This window comes from Phlebotomus papatasi, chromosome 2 (assembly GCF_024763615.1).
Source record: "Phlebotomus papatasi isolate M1 chromosome 2, Ppap_2.1, whole genome shotgun sequence".
Lineage (NCBI taxonomy): Eukaryota > Metazoa > Arthropoda > Insecta > Diptera > Psychodidae > Phlebotomus > Phlebotomus papatasi.
In genome coordinates this window covers 18988668-19001610 of record NC_077223.1, presented here as the reverse complement: position 1 = coordinate 19001610, position 12943 = coordinate 18988668, and the positions used below count along the sequence as shown (strand labels likewise).

At 32.2% G+C, this 12943-nt stretch overlaps 1 protein-coding gene across 2 annotated transcripts in view; it reads left to right on the top strand.

Annotated features, from left to right (window-relative positions):
• The first annotated feature begins 7235 nt into the window (after positions 1 to 7235).
• The window catches only part of LOC129802946 (protein let-756), a 42386-nt gene continuing 36678 nt past the window's right edge, over positions 7236 to 12943 (top strand). For both annotated transcript variants that reach the window (XR_008751830.1, XM_055849193.1), the window contains exon 1: positions 7236 to 7952. The gene's annotated coding sequence lies outside the window, so the exon portion shown is untranslated. The remainder of the gene's footprint in view (positions 7953 to 12943) is intronic.

The following is a 12943-nucleotide window of genomic DNA, read 5'->3' as shown; positions in this document are numbered from 1 at the left end:
TTCAATTTGTAAATTCAATTTAATTGTTCCCATGCGTTATTTTGCATTAAAAATCATTTGAATTAATAGATTTTCGCTTATTTATTGATATAAAACTAATACTTGGCCCACCGAAACATGTTTAAATATGCTAAAATGTGGTTTCTCAATTAAATTTGAATTCAGCAAATTAAAATGTTCAAATTGCTCATTAATTTCAATTTTATTGCAGTTAAATAAGTAACCTTTTGAACCAAATTGTTCTTATTAAATTTATTCACTCGAAATTAATTATTATTTGCGGCCAAAAAAGCAAAATAAGTAGAGTGATTAGTGATAAACTGTACGCGAGTGAAGCTTCAGTATCGGGAGTAATTTGCTGAGTTCCTCCAAAGCAATTCGAAAGAAATTGTTGTGTCAAGAAATCGCAGTTGGGATGACTTCATACAGATTTTCAATACAGATTGGGGATTCTTTTGCATAACAGATAAATTAGTCATTCACAATCAAAAATCTCGGGGTACTATTTAAAATTGAGCAAATTTCTTGAAATATGTGTCCTGGAAGTGAATTCTAGATATCTTAATGCTCAATTGGCTCAATTGTATTTAAAATTAAAAGTGAAAAATCCTCGTGTGATAGCGATAGCACCGTAAAAATTGTAAAGTTTAAAAATTATTTTATTATTATTTAGTTTTGAAAATTCTTATTTATAAAAGATCACGTTTTAGCTGTTTGAGACTAGGTAATAAACATTCTTAACCCTTTAATCGTGTTTTCTTTAAGCAAAATATGTAGTGAGATATTTTTTCTATGGTAATTATGATCAAATAAACACAAAAAAGTGTTCGTTCTACATTGTCTCTTTTAATCAGAGGCGAGAAAAGATAAAAATTTCATTAACACTTAAAAGCCTGACTACTGATAAATTGCTTTTTAGTTCATTCATTATTTCATATTATTTATGAAAATTTAATATTTTTTAATAAAAAAAACCAAATAAATTATTAGAGTAAATTCATACGTTTCTGGTGATTAACATGATATTTTTGGCTTTTTAAATTATTTTTATATGCCAAAAATAAGTACTGTAATATAAATTTACTAATTTTCAATACGAAATCATTATCTATCAGAATTCTTTTTAATTTTTGACCATTTCCACTCAATTGGATATATTTTCGTCTTTTTATTCAAATTTCTCTCACTGGTATTCCAATTTGCACTTCTTTAAAAAAAAATGTTTGTTTTAATTTCAATTTTCAGACTAATAAAAACTAAACATTTCTCTTCAATGATAACTCACAAAGTGCTAATATCAAACTGATTCTTTATCAATTCACAATTAACCTACTTTCAAAAATCACAATGAAAAGATAAGGCTCTCTTGATAAAAAAGGCAGAGATAAAACAAAACAATGACGTATTTATTATACGAAATTGATATGTAAATATAAAAGAATCTCCTTCATGAATTAAGAAAATATTCACAGAATTGATCACCCCGTAATAAAATCCGTGGGAATTGTCACGACCCAGACGATTTTTACAATCACAATAAAAATGGCATTAAATTTCATGAGTGTTTGTTATTATTTCTCAAGTGATTTATTGAATTTCAAATAACAAATAATTAAGAATACGTGAGAATTATAATAAAAATGATTTTTTGTGCTTAGAATTTTCACTGTGAGAAAATATAATTATTTTGGGACAAAAATATTCAAATGTTCGCGCCTTTACAAGCGCACTTCTAATCGATTAATCGAATAGTTGCAGGAAATGAGAGAATTGAAGAAAAAGAGAGGCACGCGAGAGAAATTAATCAAAATTGAGATGACCGTTTCAAATTTATCTTAAATTTTCAATGAAAAATTTCATGAAATATTTTACCTGTCGTTAATATTAAAATATTGAGGTAAATGTGATATTGATGTAATAGGAATTTTTTTTTTAATTAAAAATCTTTAATTTTTTAAACTTATGTATAATTGTTAAAATTGATCATGTAAAGAAAAATATTTATGTATACTATTCTTTGTGCTCTGAAGTTTCTGAAAGGTACAAATATTCGAACTTAACAATCGTCAAAAGACTTAAATTTAAAATTTAGAAATACCTCCAACAGTAAAATGATCCTTTCAATAAAGTTTCCCGAAAGTTAAAAATATAAACAATATTTTTTTTTCCATTTTATTCTGAACCTATGAAGTAATGGTAAAAGTAGCTGGTTCCAGACGCTTGCTAATTAACACATTATAAACTTTATAAGTTTATCATACCTTTATCAAACTTTATGAATTTCTTAAAATATGCATGTTAATGTTAGCTTAATTTTTGTGCTAGTTTATTGCGTTTAATTTTCACCGTTTAATGACGATAGAGAAAATATTTTTTTTCTGACAGTTTAAATTTTTTCTTAAATATTTGTACGTAATCATAAAGTAATTTACACTGAAAAACAATTTAAAAATTACACAAAATGACGACACAAGATTTTATTTTAATTTTTGGGTGAATTTCAAGTTTTTATTTCGAAACTCAATGATTGTTCGGGCATCATTTAAGCCCCCAATTTGCATAAAATATTTAATTTAATGTATTTAAAATAAGTACATTCTTAAAATGAAAATTACTATCTTTAACTATAATTGCTCAAATTTCCACTCCGGCTGCAGATTATGTAGCACAAGATTCGAGAATTTTCGGCTTCCGAAGCCGCAGAGCCGCTACTTTGTTTTGCATTTACACTCGACTCTTCGTTATCCGGCACTTCGTTATCCGGGTGACAGCTGCCAAACACTGGCGGTTGATGTATTCAAAATTATTTTACTAAACATGAAGTTTCTCCAGAGTGAATTGAAGTATTATTATCATTGTATCGAAGTTTTTAATACATAATTGTGATAAAAAATGAAACATAAGCATACCAGGAAAAAATTCTCTTGTTCTTTGTCAGACAGAAAATAAATTCACACAGCACAAAATAGAAAAACCGTTGATCATTCAAAAAACTTAAATGTCATTTTGTCCCCCAGTCAGCCGGATAACGAAGAGTCGAGTGTATAAGTGCAGTACGCAAGTCATTTTATTCAGTATTATCTTCGTTATCATGAGCAGTAGATGTCAAATTAAGTTAAATTTAAAAATGTGTGACCTTTTTTGTAAATTGGATAAATAATTAAATAGTTTAGTTTTAATTAATTAAAATTAATTAATTCAAAAAAATTAAAAACTTCCACGAGACTCTCCTGCTATCCGACAATTGGACCAAGGTCCTTTGGCGTCTAAAGGAAGAGAGGACCTTATTGAAGTTTACTTACTATTGAAGTTTATTGAAGATCATATTGAAGTTTATTGACCTTCAGCTCCAGAGTCCAAAATTTTTGTTCACTTCTCACCGAATAGCTAATTAATTCTTCTTTTTATCCCATCAGGTGAGAAACTCCCTACAAAGCTTCAAGTATTATCAATGAGGGACAACCTTTCTTAATTTCTCTGCCACTGTTATATCGTTTGAAAAGCTATAAGCTCAAGTTAGTATTGAGAGGCCTTTTCCTAACATCTTTCGAATTCATATCGTTTAAGGTTTAGCTCCTTTAATGATTAACCTATGATCTCAACTTATTTTACAAGATAAAATGATGTGTTCGTTCAATCGAAAAAAGGTTTTTTTTTTAAACTAACAAAAATCATAATATCGATTCTGTCTTTTTTGTGATCATTAACCATGTTTAACTGTTAACAAATAACATTTAATTTTGATAAAATTTATATATGAACATCCTAAGAATATTTTTTTCCAAATGATTTTTAAAATCTGAATATAAAGAAAATTTCTAAAAATTAGAAAACTATTATTTCCAGAAAATATAATAATTCAAATTCTGTTCTTTACTGTTTAAATTCTTTTTTTAAATCATTTATTAATCTGTAATTTATTCCAAAGTGGGTATAATCACGGATTACTTATTCCTGGATAGTAGGTAGAGATTTTCGTATCTCATAGTAGTGCAAACAAACCAAATAGTGCACCCAGGAATGATGCGATTTCATGCTTGAGGAATGAAAAGGGACAGATAATCCTAACCGGCTTATGTAGGTGAGATTCTTAACGTGAGCTAACTCGGAGTGCATGCAAATTCGATTTGGAGCTGAAGTTGGGAGACGCCATTCAGTTATCTTGAATCAAATTCGTGAAATTATACAAATTTTGTATTTAAACCAAAATATCAAGGATTTGGATGAACTGACAGAAAAGTGTTATATGGGTGAAATGTAGACCAGAATGTTCTCTATAATTTTGCCGTAGAACTTGAACTCATCGATTACTCAGAAGCCAAGATAAGCGAGGTTTTTTGTTTCTTAACTCGTTTTTTCATCCAGAGTTCCCCAAGTAGTCATTTGTAGAACTTCAACTATATCAAAGAATTGTTGTATTTTGTGGGACTTTCCATTTAAACCCCTATTTTAAGTGTCTTTGTGGAGTAGAGGCAGTCAAATTGGTATCTGAGTGATTTCAAAGCGTTATTATTGGAAAAATCAATTTTTTCACATTTAAACGGAAAAATCGGAGTGATAGCGTAGTCTGAGTGGAAAATGATGTATGGACGAAATGTAGAGACAAATGTGGTCTACAATTATGTTGCAGTAATCATCAAAATCGGTTCAGCGACAGTCGAGATAATTGAGGTTATGTGATATTGAAATTGGTTTTTCGACTGTGGCGCCCCTGGTGTTGGTCCCACGAAGTTCAAATATTCTAGAAAGTTGTAGTATTTGGTGAGATCTTTCGTTTAAGCCCTCATTCATCAAAATCGGTCACATAGAACCGGAGATATGATTTTTTGAATTTCGTGAACTTTGACCCCTCATATCTCCGGTTCTATTGAAACCACAGCGCGCATACGCACCATTTTGGAAACGTCCTAGACTGGACTACAACATACTAAAATTTCATTAACTTGCACAATGCCGTTTTTGAGAAAAATGACTTTGAATTTCGATGAATTTTGACGCTATCACAGCGCCACCTGTGGTGACTTTTTGAACTTCCATCTGAAAGTGCTCGTCGAGACGAAACCAAAAAGGTAAAATTTAGGTCGATATGTTAATTAGAACCGGAGATAGAGGCCGGTCAATGTTCGAACTTTGACCCCTTATAGCTCGGGTCAGGGGTCTTAGATCGACTTAAGGTTTTTTTTGTTTGATAGGTATAATCAACGGCTACAACATACTAAAATTTCAGCCCGATGCACAATGGAATTTTTGAGTTATTTAACTTATAAGATTTAATAATTTTCTTTTTAATAATAGCGCCCCTAGCGGTGGTTTTATGAACTTGCGATGTTAGAAGGGGATGTGGCATTTCACGAGAGCTTTCCAAAAAGCCCTCACTTTTTAAATTCTGACAATTAGAACCGGAGTTATGGCCATTTTAAGAAATTTTTTTTGGACCCTTATAGCTCGGGTCAGGGGGGTCGGGGGACCGTAAGTTTGGTATTGATGGAAAGCTCTAAGGCCCAGCTATAACATACTAAAATTTGAGCCTGCTCGATGCCATAGGGGCGGAGCTATTGAGAAAACAAAAAAAGGGGGGTCTTCAAAATGGCGGAAGGAGGGGTGGGGGGTGGGGGGTCAATGCACCAAGTTGCAATTTTCACCCGATATATAACCTTTGCCGAAAACCGCAAGTCGATATCTTTTTTAGTTTAGGAGCTATTAAGCTCCAAAGAGCGGCCGGCCGGCCGGCCGGCCGGCCGGGAACTTAAAATAGCCACATATATATTCGTGCTCAGGAAGTGGCGAAACACATTTTGGCCAAGTTTGAGGTCGATCGGACGACATGAAATTTTGTTAGGATTACAGTAGGTGAGATTGTTAAGAATCTCACCTAATATAGGATTTAAGTGACTTTCAGTCTCGAGAATATCAAGATCAATGTTAATATGTGTGTCAAATGTATCTTAAAGTTGTAAATTTGTCAATAAAATACATTTTCATTTGAAAATCAAAAAAAAATTTTTTTTCAAAAACGCGAGTTCGAAAAATTTTGATTTTTTAACTGTTTATAAGTGTTGTGGAGTACTGTATTCCCTGAAAAATTGTACTCAAAATTTTGAGTTTAACTGGTATTTTTTCTTTTTTGAAAATGTTATAAAATTTTGAATATATATATTTTTTTTAAATATGCGCAAAAGTGGAAGTTCGCCTTTTCAGGGAATGTAGTACTCAATGTTACTGATTAACAGTAAAAAATGAAAATTTTTGAGAATGGGGTTTTTGAGAAAAATTAATTTTTAAATTTTTTCAAAAAAGAATTCAAAATACCGTTACAAAAAAACTTGAGCAGATAACACGAAAACGAGTATATCGTTTTAAAGAGTATAAAATTATCTTTCAAATACAAAAAAGAGTAAGAAGAAATCTCAACCCGTTCGCGAGATAGAGCGTTTTGAAATATTTGCCAAAAATCTCAATTGACGAATGAAGTGCGAGACGCCATCTTTGGCGCCATGTATCTCCGGCGAGGATTTTTTTTGGGCGAAAAAATAGGGGTACATATATTATTTTATCGTGTATTTTAACATACAGTAAACTCTCTCAAATTCGGGCATATGGGACCGAAATGTCAGCCGAATTAGACAGAAATTCGGGCGATAAACTTTTTGAAATGCAACGATTCTTTATTCATGTGCATATAGATATTAAGTTTACACACTGATATATATCGTAAATTGCATGAAAATCCCTCAATAATGCAAAATCACATCAAAACTAAAACAAACGATGCCAAATTTGAGCATATTTGATTCATTTGATAATCATAATCAAACTTGAAAAATGACAACAAACTTTTTTCAAATGTAACCGCTGCCCGAATTAAAAAGTAGCCCGATCTTAAAAGAGCCGAATTAGCGAGAGTCTACTGCGTCTACTGTATGTAAAATTCAAAAACATCTGAGACCATGAAGGGTACCCCTACGGTCGTCTTGAGATGGATTGGCCCATTTTAACGTGTTTTTGTGGACAAAGTACTACTTTATATCAGTAAACTATGGAAAATCTACCAATTCAACTGATTTTCAACGCATGAATAATAAATGTGAAAAAAATAATTTGAATTTAATTAAATTTAAATTAAATTTATGTAATTTAAAAAGAAAATATGCCTCTTTATCGGAGAAATCAAAATTGTGTAAAAAGACTGTTTTTTTTTAATATTTAATTGAAAGATATTTCCCAAAATTTCCTGCATCGGAATATTTCATGAAATTTTGCATCCTCGGGCCGATCAATGCGGAGAGCCTGAGAGAGAAGAGAGATGAGAGACCAAAATTGTGGGAGAAAAACAGAAGAGAGGCCAGTCTGCTAGCTCTTTTCGTCGCGCTTTGAAGTGCTCGTCTCTTCGGCAAAAGAGTGTGCGTTCCGTGGAGTCACGAAAGAGAGTGGGATCACGTCTCTCTGGGAGTGGGGAGACCACAAGTCCGAATCTCTCGGGGTTTTTCAGAAGCCGAGAAGGAAAAATATGCATCCCGTCTTTGGGGTGGTTCAGTGTGAAAATACCCGTCCGTGGAATTGGTACGTGATTGTACCATCGTACGCGTGTGCTCCTCAAATGTCGTCTTATAAACTGTTATGTAAAATACGAACATAAATAAATGATTCAGTGTCAATGACCCGATCGTGATGAGAAGATTGAGAGAAAATAAGTGATAAATTTGGGCCTTTTTCTTCCATCCCAAAAAATAAAAACCCACAATTAACTTTCGAAGGAACAGACGAGAGACTGAGTGTGATCCAGGAGACCCGGAGGAATTGGTGCGGACATCAACGCCATCCTTTTGTGAGGTTATCTTGTGGGCCCCACAAGAGCCGCGCGGAGGACAAAACCCAGCGCCGTCCGGAGGAGGCTGAAGAAGCGCCAAGTGAACTGCTGTGGCAGCCACGGGAGACGTTCTTCACACACTTATGTAATTATCTCATTTATCTATCTTCTTTTGTCTCACCAATTTCTTCCACTTTGGACAGAAAATGTGACCTCCTTTGAATTCTACCATCTTCCACTCTCTCTTTCTCCATCAATTCACTGTATCTCTTTCATTTATTTATTTTTTTTTTACTTCTACTTCAACTCCACCAAGACACCTTCTTGTCCTCCTCTCCTCTTCAGCCACATTCCTCCTCCCTCTCCCGGACAACTCACAACACTATCTTCTCTTCCCAATTCTCTCATCCGCGTGTCCTCAGCAACACCCGGAATGGCCATTTCCCTTCTTCTGTGAAGATTCTCCTCTTGAGAGAATCGCATGAATCGGATTAGTTGCAACAATGGGTCAAGTTGACTCATCTATATCTATTTTGAGGGATTTTCTCAATTCACCAAGACTCGTTGAGGATGACTATTCAATGAATTTCGCGATTGACGAGGTGGAGACAAATTTCAATTGTACTTACAGAAATTCCACTGAGAATCCTTTCCTTTTGCAATTAATCTCTTCAATACTTTGCCCCTTTTGTCTCTTCCTTCCTGATAGGCCTACTAAGGCTCCTTTGCTCATCAAGAGATCTTAGATTTCCTGCGAATTTCTGGAATCCATTCAGGACAAATTCCAAAGTCTACCTCGTTTACCTTTGTTGTATAACAATCAAATCATCCCGAAATTAGACTAATTTTTATAAAGGTTTTAGTTACCAATCGAAAAATTTTTATCAGGAATGGTAGCTAAGCTAAGGCTTTATTTGCAAAATGTCCAGTTTTTTTTTGAAATTTTTTTAATAATGATGAACTATGGTGAAATATGTGTATTTTTCTTTTTTTTTCTCAACTTCTTTATTCAATTTATCGGTTTTTAAAAACCGGTTCGTACCCTGATACACCATTAAGTTTGAGATAAATAAATCTTAAATATTTAAATTGTTTTCGAAAAATTAAATTGAAAGAATAATATTCGCGATCGCATTCCATGTGTCGCCCTGTACAAATTCTAGTTCTGCATTCTAAACTTACACCCCCTACGACCATTATATTTATCGTATTTATAAATACGAGTAGGGTAAGTGTGCCAAATTTCGGCATAGTTGCATGCAAGCGCCAAAGTCTCATGTTTGAAATGTAATAGCAATTGATTTTTTCATTCTTTCTACTTAAGGAGTGTTCCTTAGAACCTTGTAGACAGTTTATCGTCTTTATTGACTTTAAATTCATTCTTAATACATTTTAAAATGAATAAAAATGTAGACATAGCTTTAGTGGCCTATTTCGGCCACCTTCATTCTTATAGTTCCTTGCCCTTCGGGAATTCTTCCAATATCTTTTTCACGTCATCTCGTTTGTTGTAGCTACATTTCTAAATCTAAAAGTTCATGGAAATTCGAGGAACAAAAAAAGTGGCCGAAATTTCAAGCTGGCCGGAATTTGGCAGAAAAAATATGCTAGATTTGGACATCCTTATAATTTGTAATCATCCACAAGAATTGTATTTTTATCGATTCTTAATTGTTCAAAAATTGTTTTTCCTTTGGGTACTCAAAGTCCCAAAAGGGACAAAAGAGTTATAGGAGTAAAGTGGAATAATTATGCCAATTTTCCGTTTTTATATTTTACTTTAGTAAGAAATGTTTTGAATTTATAATATTTTTGATTTTAATGTGTATGCATTCAGAAATTATTATGTTTTTTCTATTAAATGAAGATTAAACCACTTTTATTTAAACATGAAATATTAAAAGAACTATAAAATCGATTTTTCTGTCAGTCCTTCAAGTGTTAATTAATGTTTTAAATAAGAATTTCGCTGTTTGTTCTAAAATTAACTAGTTTTTCTACGTCTCAAAATGAAGATCTTCGGAGAATATGAGTAATCTTCTAAAGAGCCGATTTAAGGTTACAATATTAAAAGATTTTTATTATTTCTAAATTTCTTCAAGCCTGGATAACATGGATTTAAAAAGCCTAAAATAGAGCTTTCAATTTTAACACTAAACCTACCGACCGTTTTTGATCGTTTTTTGGTCAAATTACAAGTCACGATGGGGTAAGATACTCAACAAATTTGTCTTGGAAAAGAGCAAAAAATTAAAATTTAAACACTGAAAAATATATTACAAGCCATATTTTAGGAAATTCATAAAGTTTGATAACGACATTATATCGTTTAAATATATGTTAATTTTAAACCGGTCAATTTGACCGGGTCTTGGTAGGTTTAGTGTTAAATGTTTTGTTTATTCATTGATTAAGTATTAACTGCAATGATTTTAATAATTGGAGAGATCCTTGGAAGCATTTTGATTTAAAGATGTGAAAAAGGTCAAAATTTCTTTATTTTTTCGGAATTTTACGGGCCTTCTTGATTTTTTTAAAATTATTTTTTTGTTTTTTTCACCTATAATACCTATAAGATTTAATGGGTCCCGGTCAAAATCCCGAAAGCCAAAATCCCGAAAGCCAAAATCCCGAACGCCAAAATCCCGAAAGCCAAAATCCCGAATGGGTCAAAATCCCGAAAGCCAAAATCTCGAATTCTTAAAAGTGTCATAGCTACTCCCACGATTGCACCCACGCTTTCTGGAGGCAAAGGGAAATCTTCTGTGTCTTGGAAAATTATTCTAAACATTTTCCCCAGTATAATTTCATCCCTTTCAAGATTTTGAACATTCGGGATTTTAGCTTTCGGGATTTTGGCTTTCGGGATTTTGGCCTTTTCGGGATTTTGGCGTTCGGGATTTTGGCTTTCGGGATTTTGGCTTTCGGGATTATGGCTGCCACCGGATTTAATATAGTTTTAGTTTTAGTTATATAGGTTTATATAGGTTTTTACCTATAAGGTTTAATATTTTTTGTCAAAATTAAAAAAAGACCTTTTGCGAGCTACAGAGCATGAAAGGATTTATTTTAATTTTAATAAAAAAAAATGTCTTTAGTAAATAAATCAGTTAGTGCAAGATTTTTAGTATCTGTCAGTATAAATATTTTATAGTGTAATAATTAATTTGAAATGTGATTCAATTTAATTCACTTTTAAGATTACTAAAATAAGTATTCTTACATTTCTTTGAGGTAGTTTATAATTTCTTGGAATTTTAATGCGAACTTTCAATGTTTAACTTTATGCCGATATTTTTTTCGAATCCATTTAATTTTAATTAGAGAACTTTTAGGTAAGACCAGTTCCGTAGCTAGACTTTAGAGTTGAATTTATTGTACGGTAAGATGGGGTGTAATTCAGAATCTTCGGAATCATGTTTATTTTGGAATTTTAAGATTTTCTCACTGTTTCAGATGGTCAAAGAGAAAAAGAAGACCACGAAGAAGTACAAGACTTTACAAGAGCACTTTTCCGTTGTTTTTTCCTTTTGCCATCTAAAATTGTTAGGAAATCCCAAATTTCTAAATTAGACATGAGTCCAATGATTCCAAATTACAGGACTACTAGGACGTTACTAGGACAGCAACGGTTTCGGATAAAACGGTAGTAAAAATTTTACTTAATCAGTTCTAGTCAATCGATTTTCATCCTATTCGTTTTGACTGTGGTGAGTGTATAAAAAATAAAATATGTGCCGATTTTTCTGATATAAATATTTACTTAATTATCTTGATTTATTGCATTCCATATTAAAAAAAAGAATTTTTATATAGATTAAAATCGAGTAAAATGCTCACCGTATTTTGTTAATTTACGCATTTTCGTTGCAATTCTTACGCAAATTCTCGATTACTGTGTTACCTTGTCTCATACTCGGTGGCACTAGGTGAAAACAACAAGAAATTTGAAGAAATAAAACGGAAATTCGATAAACGGTGAGCGAAAAAAACTGTAAGACAAATTAATCGTAGTTCTTTTTGCTCGCCGTTTATCGAATTTTCGTTTTATTCCTTCCAATTTCTTATTTTATTTTCACGTAGTGCTACCGAGTATGAGATAAGGTTTTATTGTAATGGAAAACTTGCGTAAGAATTGCAATGAAAATGCGTAAATTAACGAAATACGGTGAGGCTACGGCGAGTACGGCGAGCATTTTATTGTCAATGTGATTCTGCCCTTACCGTTGATTTATTGATAAAAACTTTTATTTGTTGTGCTTTTATTATTTATTAGGCTTATTTAAACTTGGTTATTAATATTCGATTAGAGATTTTTTTGAAGATTAAAACCTTATCAAGGTATGTTATAAAAAAAATTATTACTGTAAATGCGGGTGACTTTGTCCTCCGTGAATGACATGCCCCCCTACTGTTCGTAAAAACCGATCAGACATGGTAGATCGGATCGGTAAAGACCATCCTTAAGTGCTAGAATTAAAGAAAAGCTTACAAACAGGAGGGGCGCAAAGTGACCCACAGAGGACAAAGTTCCCCGAATCTACGGTATAGGCTTCTTTTAATCTTACATATTTTTATGTAATAATGGTTTATTGGAGTGAAATAATTCGAAACTCATTCTTCGCTAAATAATTGATTGGGAAAATTTTAGGATATATTAGGCTTAAACTTAAAAATTTAAAAAGATATTTTAAATGCGATAGAGCGCTGTAAGGGCCTTGAAAGACCTGAGGATTAGCCGAGAGACAGCTTAGCGTAATTATATTTGAAATAATGGTTAAACTACATTTCCATCATTTTCCACTACGTCGCCTTTCGGCTTAAGTCGTAAGTGTATCAAAGCTCTAACAAAGTATATCAAATATCTATTAAAGCTGCCTTTGATAGATATTTGTAATACATTAATAAGTATTTATCTTTTCCTTTTAGCACTGTACAATCCCAGTATCTTTCAGGTCACAAGGTCAATTGGTTAAATGTTCAATAAATATGTTTAAACTAGGTGATTAATTTTTTCCATCATATTATTCTTATTAACAAATAGAAAAACTAGATTTACTTAGCATTTTATATTCATTTTCTTGTTTTTTTAAGGCGGGGAATTAAAAATTTAAAGGGATAACCAAATTTCTATTA